Source organism: Coregonus clupeaformis, chromosome 5 (genome assembly GCF_020615455.1).
Source record: "Coregonus clupeaformis isolate EN_2021a chromosome 5, ASM2061545v1, whole genome shotgun sequence".
Classification (NCBI taxonomy): domain Eukaryota; kingdom Metazoa; phylum Chordata; class Actinopteri; order Salmoniformes; family Salmonidae; genus Coregonus; species Coregonus clupeaformis.
In genome coordinates this window covers 24973071-24985230 of record NC_059196.1, presented here as the reverse complement: position 1 = coordinate 24985230, position 12160 = coordinate 24973071, and the positions used below count along the sequence as shown (strand labels likewise).

The following is a 12160-nucleotide window of genomic DNA, read 5'->3' as shown; positions in this document are numbered from 1 at the left end:
AGTTTTTTCCCCTCTGGTTGCACATTTAACATGCTGGTAGAAATGAGGTAGAACGGATTTAAGTTTCCCTGCATTAAAGTCCCCGGCTACTAGGAGCGCTGCATCTGGATGAGCGTTTTCCTGTTGATTAATGGCCTTGTACAACTCATTCAGTGCAATCTTAATGCCAGCATTGGTTTGTGGTGGTAAATAGACAGCTATGAAAAATATAGATGAAAACTCTCTTGGTAAATAGTGTGGTCTACAGCTTATCATAAGATACTCTACCTCAGGCGAGCAAAACCTCGAGACTTCCTTAGTATTTGATTTTGTGCACCAGCTGTTGTTTACAAATATACACAGACCGCCGCATCTTGTCTTACCAGAGTCTGCCGTTCTGTCCTGTCGATGTAGCGTATAGCCTGCTAGCTGAATGTTATCATTGTTGTCGTTCAGCCACGACTCCGTGAAACATAAGATATTACAGTTTTTAATGTCCCGTTGGTAGGATAACCGTAATCTTAAATCGTCCATTTTATTCTAAAAAAGCTTGAACGTTGGCTAATAGGATTGATGGGAGAGGCAGTTTACTCGTTCGCCGTCGGATCCTTACAAGGCACCCGGATCTGCGTCCACGATATCTCCGTCTCTTCCTCACGCGAATGACGGGGATCTGGGCCTTGTTGGGTGTCTGTAGAATATCCTTCGCGAACGCCTCGTTGAAGAAAAAGTCTTCGTCCAACGCGAGGTGAGTAATCGCTGTCCTGATATCCAGAAGCTCTCTTTGGTTATAAGAGACGATGGCAGAAACATTATGTACAAAATAAATTACAAATAACGCGGAAAAACACACATAATAGTACAATTGGTTAGAGGGCTGTAAAACGGCAGCCATCTTCTTCCGGCGCTGTTATGAAGGCGGGTTATCATATAACTAGGCTAAATTCATTTTAGCCTACCTTTGACTGAAATATGCATCTTGGTCATTTTCTCTCCCCTTGCACCTGGCTATTGGGGGAATTTGGGAAAGTTGTGGCTGTTTTTACTTTATGATAACCCGCTTATTCTGGTGATTTTGTTAGAGGGAACATATCTGCTTCTCCGCTAATCAAACAGATAAGCTATAGCGGAGATTCAGCACCATGGATAGCGCTGCGGTTGATCATTGCCCGCAAATATAAACCGTGTGTCATGTGTCATTCTAACGTGACCTGGTAGTGTGGTGCCAGGACAACAACCGCTCCCTCAACGTCAGCAAGACAAAGGAGCTGATCATGGATTAGTGTAAACAGGAGTGCCGAGCACACCCCCATCCACATTGACGGGGCTGTGGAGCTGGTTGAGAGCTTCAAGTTCCTCAGTGTCCACATCAATAAGGAATTAACATGGTTCACACTCACCAACACAGTCATGAAGAAGGGACAACAATGCCTCTTCCCCCTCAGGAGGCTGAAAATATTTGGCATGGGCCCTCAGATCCTCAAAAAGTTATACAGCTGCACCATTGAGAGCATCTTGACTGGCTGCATCACCGCTTGGTATGGCAACTGCTTGGCATCCAACCCCAAGGCGCTATAGAGGGGAGTGAGTACGGCCCAGTACATCACTGGGGCCGAGCTCCCTGCCATCCTGGACCTCTATACCAGGAGGTGTCAGAGGAAGGCCTTAAAAATTGTCAAAGACTCCAGCCACCCAAGTCATAGACTGATCTCTCTGCTACCGCACGGCAAGCGTTACCGATGCACCAAGTCTGGAACCAACAGGACCCTGAACAGCTTCTACCCCCAAGCCATAAGAGTGCTAAATAGTTAACCAAATAGCTACCCGGATTATCTGCATTGACCCCTTTTGCACTAACACTTTTGAATTATGACATACACTGCTGCTACTGCTTATTATCTAAACTGTTGCCTAGTCACTTTACCCCTACCTATATGTACTGTACATATCTACCTCAATTACCTCGTACCCCTGCACATCGACTCGGTACTAATTCAGCTTATGTGACAAAACAAGAAAGTATAGTGTAGAGAATCATTGTACCATCCAAACATTTATATTTTATGGTGTTTGAAGCTGGTGTACAAAACCGAAAGTAAAAGATGCAAAAACGAAACTTAAAACAGGAAGCATAGAAATAGAGCACATAGTACAGATCTACTGCTTCTTAGACTTGCTTTCAATGAGACTGACAGATCTATAACTCACTTTTCTATGTGAATTTGTTCAGGTCAGCCAAAAAGTTACATATTGCAGCTCAACATTTTCATATAATAAAATCAATTAATAAAATGGTACAGTGCAATGTACAGTGCGTTCGGAAAGTATTCAGACCCCTTCACTTTTTCCACATTTTGTTACGTTACAGCCTTATTCTAAAATGGATAAAAAAATATATATCCTTATCAATCTACACACAATACCCCATAATGACAAAGGGAAAACAGGTTTTTAGAAATGTTTGCAAATGTTAAAAAAACGAAAAACCTTATTTACTTACCTTTTCCTATGAGACTCGAAATTGAGCTCAGGTGCATCCTGTTTCCATCGATCATCCTTGAGATGTTTATACAATTTGATTGGAGTCCACCTGTGGTAAATTAAATTGATTGTACATGATTTGGAAAGGCACACGCCTGTCTATATTAGGTCCCACAGTTGACAGTGAATGTCAGAGCAAAAACCAAGCCATGAGGGCGAAGGAATTGTCCAAAGAGCTCTGAGACAGGATTATGTCGGAGCACAGATCTGAGGAAGTGTACCAAAAAACCTCTGCAGCATTGAAGGTCCCCAAGAACACAGTGGCCACCCATCATTCTTAAATGGAAGAAGTTTGGAACCACCAAGACTCTTCCTAGAGCTGGCCACCTGGCCAAACTGAGCAATCGGGGGAGAAGGGCCTTTGTCAGGGAGGTGACCAAGAACCCGATGGTCACTATGACAGAGCTCCAGAGTTCCTCTGTGGAGATGGGAGAACCTTCCAGAAGGACAAACATCTCTGCAGCACTCCACCAATCAGGCCTTTATGGTAGAGTGGCCAGAAGGAAACCACTCCTCAGTAAAAGGAACATGACAGCCCGCTTGGAGTTTGCCAAAAGGCACCTAAAGGACTCAGACCATGAGAATAAATAGTCTCTGGTCTGATGTAACCAAGATTGAACTCTTTGGCCTGAATGCCAAGCGTCACGTCTGGAGGAAACCTGGCACCATCCCTACGGTGAAGCATGGTGGTGGCAGCATCGTGCTGTGGGGATGTTTTTCAGCGGCAGGGACTGGGAGTCTAGTCAGGATCGAGGGAAAGATTAATGGAGCAAAGTACAGAGAGTTCCTTGATGAAAACCTGCTCCAGAGCGCTCAGGACCTCAGACTGGAGGCGAAGGTTAGCCTTCCAACAGGACAACAACCCTAAGCACACTGCCAAGACAACGCAGGAGTGGCTTCAGCCAGAACCCCGATTTGAACCCGATTTAACATCTCTGGACAGACCTGAAAATTCTACAAACCTGTTTTTGCTTTGTCATTATGGGGTATTGTGTGTAGATTGCTGAGGGAAAAAACTATTTAATCAATTTTAGAATAAGGCTATAACGTAATTTTTTGGGGGAAAAAGTAAAGGGGTCTGAATGCTTTCCGAATGCACTGTATTTACATTGCATTTTCACCACTATTAGTCAAAATGGCAATCAAGCATCGATCATCATGTCACCAGAATAAGACCTTCTGCATTTATTGTAAAGGAGCATTAAGCTCGCGTGTACAGTTTCATCATAAAGAATGCATGCGCTTTGAATAAATTGCATTTTTTTTGTGTAAGTAATACGCACATGTCCTGAGCGTTGATTATTGATCATGCAGATAGTAGAGCAGAAGGCCATAGCGAAGACAGATTTAGACATTGCATATCATTTAACGGTTCCATTTCACGTCACGCTGTTCATATAAATAATTTATTATAATTTACCGATTTCTCGCAATTATTTATCATGGGAAAAGGGAGTGGGTTTGGGCGGTAAATCCCGGTAAATCTCGGTAACCTGGTCTCCGCCATTAAATTCTAGTAGAGACTCATGCACAGGGTTTTTTCTAAATAAAAAAGTGGCTTAGGTGGTGGGCATGGCAGGGGGTGTGGTAGGGGCGCAGTCTGCCTGTCAGCGCAGCTGAATTTTAGAGAACATCTTAGAGGCCCCCCATATTGGCAGTGCAGAGAAATGTTTGCATTTTTAAGCTTATTTCCTGCAATTCGATGCATTTTATAAGGGATCGGGGTTTGGCTGGATCTAGACAGAGTCTGACACTTCCCCGATCTACTGAGAGGGGGAGTCATCAGACTCGATCTGCTTCACCTGAGTTCTGAGCACACCTGTCAGTAATTAGAGTAGGATATAAGGTGTGCTCAGAAGTTCAGTCGGTGCGAGGTATTGTTCCTTTGTGACTTGCTAAGCGTATTGTTCAGAGAGAGAGAGAGAGAGAGAGAGAGAGAGAGAGAGAGAGAGAGAGAGTTTGTTTTTGATTACCAGTGTACCAGACCTGTGCTTCGTTGTTTGACTCCCCGTATTGCTTAATCTTCTGCTTGTCTATCCCAGTGATTACCGTATTCTGAACCTGTGCCCGTGCCCTCGACTACGACTACGCCCGCTCCCTTGGTACCTCTGCCTGTCTCTGCCTTGCCCGGTTTTGACCACAGCTCGCCAGACCACGATTAAGCTATTCCCTTGTCTGTACTCTAATAAAGCATCGCAATTCTGCGATTGGATCTTACCACTCTGTCCGAGTATTCATTACAGAATACCTTGCCGCAACCATGGATCCAGCGGAATTACAGAGGCGATGGGAGATACAGGAGAAACGGATGGATGAACTCCTGCAACTACTCAACGCTGGTGCGGCTGAAGGCACCACCCCGAGCACGGTCAGTCCTCGTCATACCTCGTCATGTACTTAGTCGATTTCTCTACCGACTAAGTACGATGGGGAACCTAGCAAATGTCAGGGGTTTCTACTCCAGACGTCCCTGTATATGTCCTATAATCGTACTATGTTTTCCGATGACCGTAGCAGGGTGGATTTCATGATTTCTCTGCTAACGGGAAGAGCACTGGATTGGGCTACTGCGCTATGGGCAGCTGAGGTCCTCGAGTTGAATGTGTAAGTTCAGTTTAAGAGACTGTTCCAAGAGGTGTTCGACCACCCAGTATCTGGGCGTAGCGTGGGAGACCAACTATGCGAACTTCAGCAGGGCCGTCGCACAGTAGCCGATTACGCCTTAGAGTTTCGGACTATAGCAGCTGGTAGCGGCTGGAGCAAGACTGCTTTGCTCACCGTTTTCCGTAGAGGGCTGCGCAAAGAAGTACAGACTGAGTTGGCCTGTCGGGGAGATATCACTGCGCTACATGAATTTATCAACATAGCCATCTCTATTGATAATTTGATAGTGCAACACAAGGTATCCGCAGTCCGGGAGCCCTCGGTCACAGGTCCTAAGCAATCGACAGAGCGGAGGAGAGAATCTGAAGAGGAACCCATGCAACTGGGACGGTCGCCCTTACAAAGTTCGGTGAGACAACAACGTCGGCAAGACGGACTATGCCTGTATTGTGGTCAGTCGGGTCATTTCATTCGTCAATGTCCGGTACGACCAAACCGTACCCCAGAATATCGCCTCGGAACTGCCAAACCGGTGAGTGAGACTCAACAATTACATCTAAACAAATGTATGTGCCAGTTACCTTATCTGTCGGAGAGAAGGTGCGCAGGTTGGAAGGTCTTATTGATTCCGGAGCGGCTGCCAGTTTTATGGATATGGGTCTCGCTGAGGAATTGGGAGTTCAACTTATCCCAATTCAACCTCCCCTGCGAGTCAACGCGCTAGACGGTGAGCCCATGGGCACTGGGTTCATTACGCACCGTACAGAGGTAATAAAGTTACAAGTGGGCTCCATACACCATGAGAACATCATTCTGTTCGTCATCTCCGCTCCACGGGAGCCGCTAGTTTTCGGCCACCCCTGGCTCGTCACCCATGATCCGGTCATCTCCTGGAAATCTGGCGATATCACTGCGTAGAGTGAGGTATGTAGGGCAGAGTGCCTCAATTTACCGTGCAAAACGTCTACTGTGGAGGATGCGCAGGGTGCGGTGTCTACTGTTGTTCCAACAGAATACCAGGATTACGCGCAGGTGTTCTCCAAGGAGAGGGCTACCGTGTTACCACCTCATCGGGCCTGGGACTGCGCGATTGATCTGCTATCCGGGGCTACACCTCCTCGTGGAAGAATCTACCCTTTGTCACAGCCGGAACGAGAATCGATGAGAAAGTATATTGATGAGGCGCTACAGCAAGGGGCCATTCGCCCATCTACGTCTCCCGCCGCATCCAGTTTTTTCTTCGTTAAGAAAAAGGATGGCGGACTGCGTCCTTGTATAGACTATCGAGGTTTGAACGATATTACCATCAAAAATCGTTACCCCCTTCCTTTGATTCCAGCAGCCCTCGAGCAGGTGGGGCAGGCCTCAATCTACAGTAAACTGGACCTCAGGAGTGCGTACAATCTGGTGCGCATTAGAGAAGGGGATGAATGGAAGACCGCCTTCATCACACATCGAGGACACTATGAATATTGTGTCATGCCCTATGGACTTACCAACGCGCCCTCAGTATTCCAGGCATTCATGAATGACATTTTCAGGGGACTTGATTGATCGCTTTGTTATAGTGTACATTGATGACATCCTAATCTATTCAAACTCTCTGAGTGAACATGTGTCCCATGTACGACAGGTTCTGGACCGACTCCTACAACATTCTCTGTTCGTGAAGGCAGAAAAGAGTGAATTCCATGTCACTACGATTTCCTTCCTGGGGGCCATACTCACTCCCGACGGGGTTAAACTGGATGAATCCAAGGTGCAAGCGGTACGAGACTGGCCTCAACCCCAGACGGTGAAAGAGCTCCAGAGATTCTTAGGGTTTGCCAATTACTATAGACGGTTCGTGCGTAATTTCAGCACAACCGCAGCTCCCCTGTCGGCGATGACCAGCTACAAGGGTCGAGGTCTGAACTGGACGGAGGAGGCAGTGCGTGCCTTTGAGACGTTGAAACAACGCTTTACCACTGCTCCTATTTTATGTCAGCCGGACCCTACCTTGCCGTTTATCGTGGAAGTGGACGCCTCGGAGGTTGGAGTTGGAGCCGTGTTATCCCAGCACCAAGGTGAGCCGCCTAAATCACAACCCTGTGCTTTCTTTTCAAGGAAACTGAATTCGGCCGAGCAGAACTACGACGTGGGTAATCGTGAATTACTGGCGGTGAAGTTAGCACTGGAGGAGTGGAGACATTGGCTGGAGGGAGCAGAGCATCCGTTCCAAGTGCTCACGGACCACCGCAACCTGGAGTATCTTCACAGTGCTAAACGACTGAACTCCCGACAGGCTAGGTGGTCTTTATTCTTCAACCGTTTCCGATTCACTGTCTCTTATATCCCCGGGTCCAAGAATGGAAAGGCGGACGCGCTTTCCCGACGGTTCGAGCGCGGAAAGACCCGGTGGAACCAGAACCTATCCTCCCCATGAGTTGCCGTGCTGGTCCTGTGAGGTGGGCTATTGATGACACCATTCAGGAGAGCCTACAAGCGGAACCAGCCCCTCCAGAAACCCCGGTGTCTAAGGTGTTTGTACCAGCTCCGCTTCGACCGCAACTGTTGGAATGGTGCCACACGTCGCTGGGATCTGGTCATTCCGGAATTACTCGAACTACACGACTCATCAGCCGAAAATACTGGTGGGATTCCCTTACAGTATGCGCGCAATCCAAGGCGCCTCGTGCACTACCGGAGGGTAAGCTGATGCCATTGCCAACTCCTCAACGACCCTGGTCGCACATTGCTATGGACTTTGTTACAGATCTCCCAGAATCAGAGGGCCATACTGTAATTCTCGTGGTCATCGATCGATTCTCCAAGATGTGCCGGTTAGTACCCATGACCCGTTTGCCTAACGCCACTCAGATGGCTGAGACTATGTTTAACCAGGTGTTCCGTCAGTTTGGTGTTCCGGAGGATATTGTGTCTGACCGGGGACCCCAGTTTGTTTCCCGGGTATGGAAGGCCTTCTGCGAACGCTTGGGCATCTCAGTGAGCCTAACCTCCGGATATCATCCCCAGGCCAATGGGCAGACAGAACGTCTCAATCAAGAAATTGGGAAATATCTACGGCAACAGTGTTCGCGGCAGCCGCAGGAGTGGAGCCGATTTCTTCCTTGGGTAGAGTATGCTCAGAACTCCCTCATTCACACCTCCCTACGTCTAACGCCCTTCCAGTGTGTTCTAGGGTATCAACCACCTCTGTTCCCGTGGGATACTGCACCAGGGATGGTACCGGCTGTCGACGAGTGGTTCCGTCGGAGTGCGCAGGTCTGGGAGACGGCCCATCAACATCTCAGTCAGGCCTCACAACAGCAGAAGACCTACGCCGACCGACGCCGGAGACCTACTCCCACTTATCAACCCGGGCAACGAGTGTGGCTGTCTACCCGGGACCTGCGGTTCCGACGGAGCTGTAAGAAGCTCCAACCCAGGTACATCGGGCCTTTCAAGATACTGAGACGTATTAACCCTGTCACCTACCGTCTGTTACTTCCTCGACACTACAGGATAACCCCTACTTTCCACGTCTCGCTGTTGAAACCTGTCCACTATAGCCCGATGTACCCCCCAATCGCTCAACAACCTACTACACCACCTCTGGAGGATGAACAGGACACCACCTATACAGTCCACGAGATACTGGAGTCAAGACGGAGACGCAGGGGGCATCGAATATCTCGTGGACTGGGAGGGATATGGACCTGAGGAACGGTCCTGGATCCCTGCGAAGGACATACTGGATCCCGCTCTCAAGGCCACTTTCCACGCTGAACACCCATATCATCCAGGACCCCCGACCCAGAGGAAGACCACCCGGGTAGAGGTAGAAGGCCGTCAGGAGCCGGCCCTGGGGAGGGGGGATACTATAAGGGATCGGGGTTTGGCTGGATCTAGACAGAGTCTGACACTTCCCGATCTACTGAGAGGGGGAGTCATCAGACTCGATCTGGTTCACCTGAGTTCTGAGCACACCTGTCAGTAATTAGAGTAGGATATAAGGTGTGCTCAGAAGTTCAGTCGGTGCGAGGTATTGTTCCTTTGTGACTTGCTAAGCGTTTTGTTCAGAGAGAGAGAGAGAGAGTTTGTTTTTGATTACCAGTGTACCAGACCTGTGCTTTGTTGTTTGACTCCCCGTATTGCTTAATCTTCTGCTTGTCTATCCCAGTGATTACCATATTCTGAACCTGTGCCCGTGCCCTCGACTACGACTACGCCCGCTCCCTTGGTACCTCTGCCTGTCTCTGCCTTGCCCGGTTTTGACCACAGCTCGCCAGACCACGATTAAGCTATTCCCTTGTCTGTACTCTAATAAAGCATCACAATTCTGCGATTGGATCTTACCATTCTGTCTGAGTATTCATTACACATTTTGCCATGGCTAATGCTGTGTTCTTTTGCTAAAACATAATAACAAAATCAATACTGCTAAATTCATTGTTTTGGGAATGTTCTATTCTCCCTGACTGTCTATGTTTTATTTTGGTGATTGTTAGTTCTCAAAGATTATAGTATTTAAAGATATACAGGTCCATGATGTTTTCTATATACTTTATATATGTTTTTAGTTGTTTAAGTGCATATTCATCCCGAAAATTTGTAAAAAATAAAAAACACTGTTTGGATTTAGGCGACCTGAAATAAAAATCCCCAAGGATTTAAATGGCAGAAAAGAAAACTGCACACGTGTCTGGATGTCACTGTGTTCCTCTCCCTCCATGTGAATCTACTGTGTATTATTGTGTCAACTTGTTGGCCAACACTCTGGGGTAGGGGTGTGTGTGTGTTTATGTGTGTGTACTTGCTAATGTACTTAATATAATTATTATTCTTATTACCATATCTTTCACTTGAAGTGAGCATTATTACAAGGTAACAGTATATGTGTGTCCATAACCCCAGTCTAACAGTATGTTGATGTTAGTGGGAGGTTGTGTCCATACCCCCAGTCTAATAGTATATTAATGTTAGTGGGATGTTAGCCGGAGTTTGTGTCATCATCTGGCTGTGAAGGTTTTAAGTTATTAGGTTTTGAAGGTTAAAGCCCTAAGTTCCTGCCAGACCAGACCAGGTGCATGTCTTTTCTCTGATACATTGGCACAGTGTATGTGTGTGTGTGCGTGTGTTTGCATGCGTGCATGCCTGTGTGTTCGTTCATGCCCATTCGTGTGTGTGTGCATGCGTGCATGTATTTGAGCAGTTGTTATAAGAGCTAGAGTCAGGGCCATGGTCCAAGATGCAACAGCTGCTAGGTTCTCAGGGCAGCAGGATGTGTGTGTGTGTGTGTGTGTGTGTGTGTGTGTGTGTGTGTGTGTGTGTGTGTGTGTGTGTGACAACAGAGCAGCAGGCTGTACTGTAGCTACATGGGAACCAGCTCTCTGATTCTCCATAGCTGTTTCATACATAGCTGTGTGTCAGTTTAGGAGTCATCCATTACACCATACACACTTAAAAGAAGGTGCTATCTAGAACTTAAAAGGGTTCGTTGGTTGTCCCTATAGGAGAACCCTTTTAAGAACCCTTTTTGATTCCAGGTAGAACACTTTTGGGTTATATGTAGAACCTTTTCCACAGAGGGTTCTACATGGAACCAAAAAGGGTTCTCCTATGGGGACAGCCAAATAACCCTTTTGGTTCCATACTAATAAATAATCATCCATTACACCATACAGATCAACCATACTAATCAATAATCATCCATTACACCATACAGATCAACCATACTAATACATAATCATCCATTACACCATACAGATCAACCATACTAATCAATAATCATCCATTACACCATACAGATCAACCATGCTAATACATAATCATCCATTACACCATACAGATCAACCATACTAATCAATAATCATCCATTACACCATACAGATCAACCATGCTAATACATAATCATCCATTACACCATACAGATCAACCATACTAATACATAATCATCCATTACACCATACAGATCAACCATGCTAATACATAATCATCCATTACACCATAAAGATCAACCATGCTAATACATAATCATCCATTACACCATACAGATCAACTATACTAATCAATAATCATCCATTACACCATACAGATCAACCATACTAATCAATAATCAATCATTACACCATACAGATCAACCATACTAATCAATAGACTTCAAGCTTTCCATACATACAGAAGGCAAAGTTATTGTCCAGGGAATATGAGGACAGTTGCAAAGGCATTCATGACTGTATTTAAGCTGTAGCAAGACCTCACAGTTGGGGTTAGTGTATCTATCTGTGAAATGTAGGGAATGCAGTTACTGATGTAACTTTGTTATCAGCTTGTTTGGAAAGAGCAGTCTGAGAAAAGCCTCCCTTTGTACCCTGAGACAGATGGTGATCCCCTACACAGAGTGGAGTGCTTATGGAATGTGTGTGTGTGTGTGTGTGTGTGTACATCAGCTGCTGGGGAGAATAGCTAGATTCCTGTGTGCAAAGATGTCACTGCCGTAGTGTTTGAAACAGATCCAGACTTGAACGTTGCGACTACAGCCAGATGTTCAGATTCACAGCTAGCAGCTCCTCTCTGGGACTGTGTCCCAAATGGCTCCCTATTCCCTACATAGTCCACAACTTTTGACCGGAGCCCAATGGACCCTGGTCAAAAGTAGTGCAATATATAGGAAATAGGATGACATTTGGGACACAGCCTGAATATTAGCTCCGCTGGACTCTCTGGCTTCACTCCAGCTGTGGTTAGTTCACTGCTAGTAGGAGAGTCAGAAAGGGAGAGACGAAACACACTTACAAAATACTAGCTTGATAAATCTGTGCTTGAAGGTAAAGTTATTACTAATTTTTCAGTTGAGATGGATGTGTGTGATGGATCTGAACCTGAGGACAGCAGGCAGTCTTTGAGCAATGTCATTGTGAGGTGTTTATGGCTTGGAACTAAGGCTTTTTTTTGTCTGTTTGTTTAATGCAGTATTTTCTCTAATGCAGTATCTTCTTTGTATCTTCTCTAATGCAGAATCTTCTCTGTATCTTCTCTAATGAATTATCTTCTA

General features: G+C 46.3%; 1 protein-coding gene across 2 annotated transcripts in view; it reads left to right on the top strand.

Annotated features, from left to right (window-relative positions):
• LOC121565543 (stAR-related lipid transfer protein 13-like) overlaps positions 1–12160 on the top strand; it is a 138234-nt gene that overhangs the window by 31748 nt on the left and 94326 nt on the right. The window lies entirely within an intron of this gene.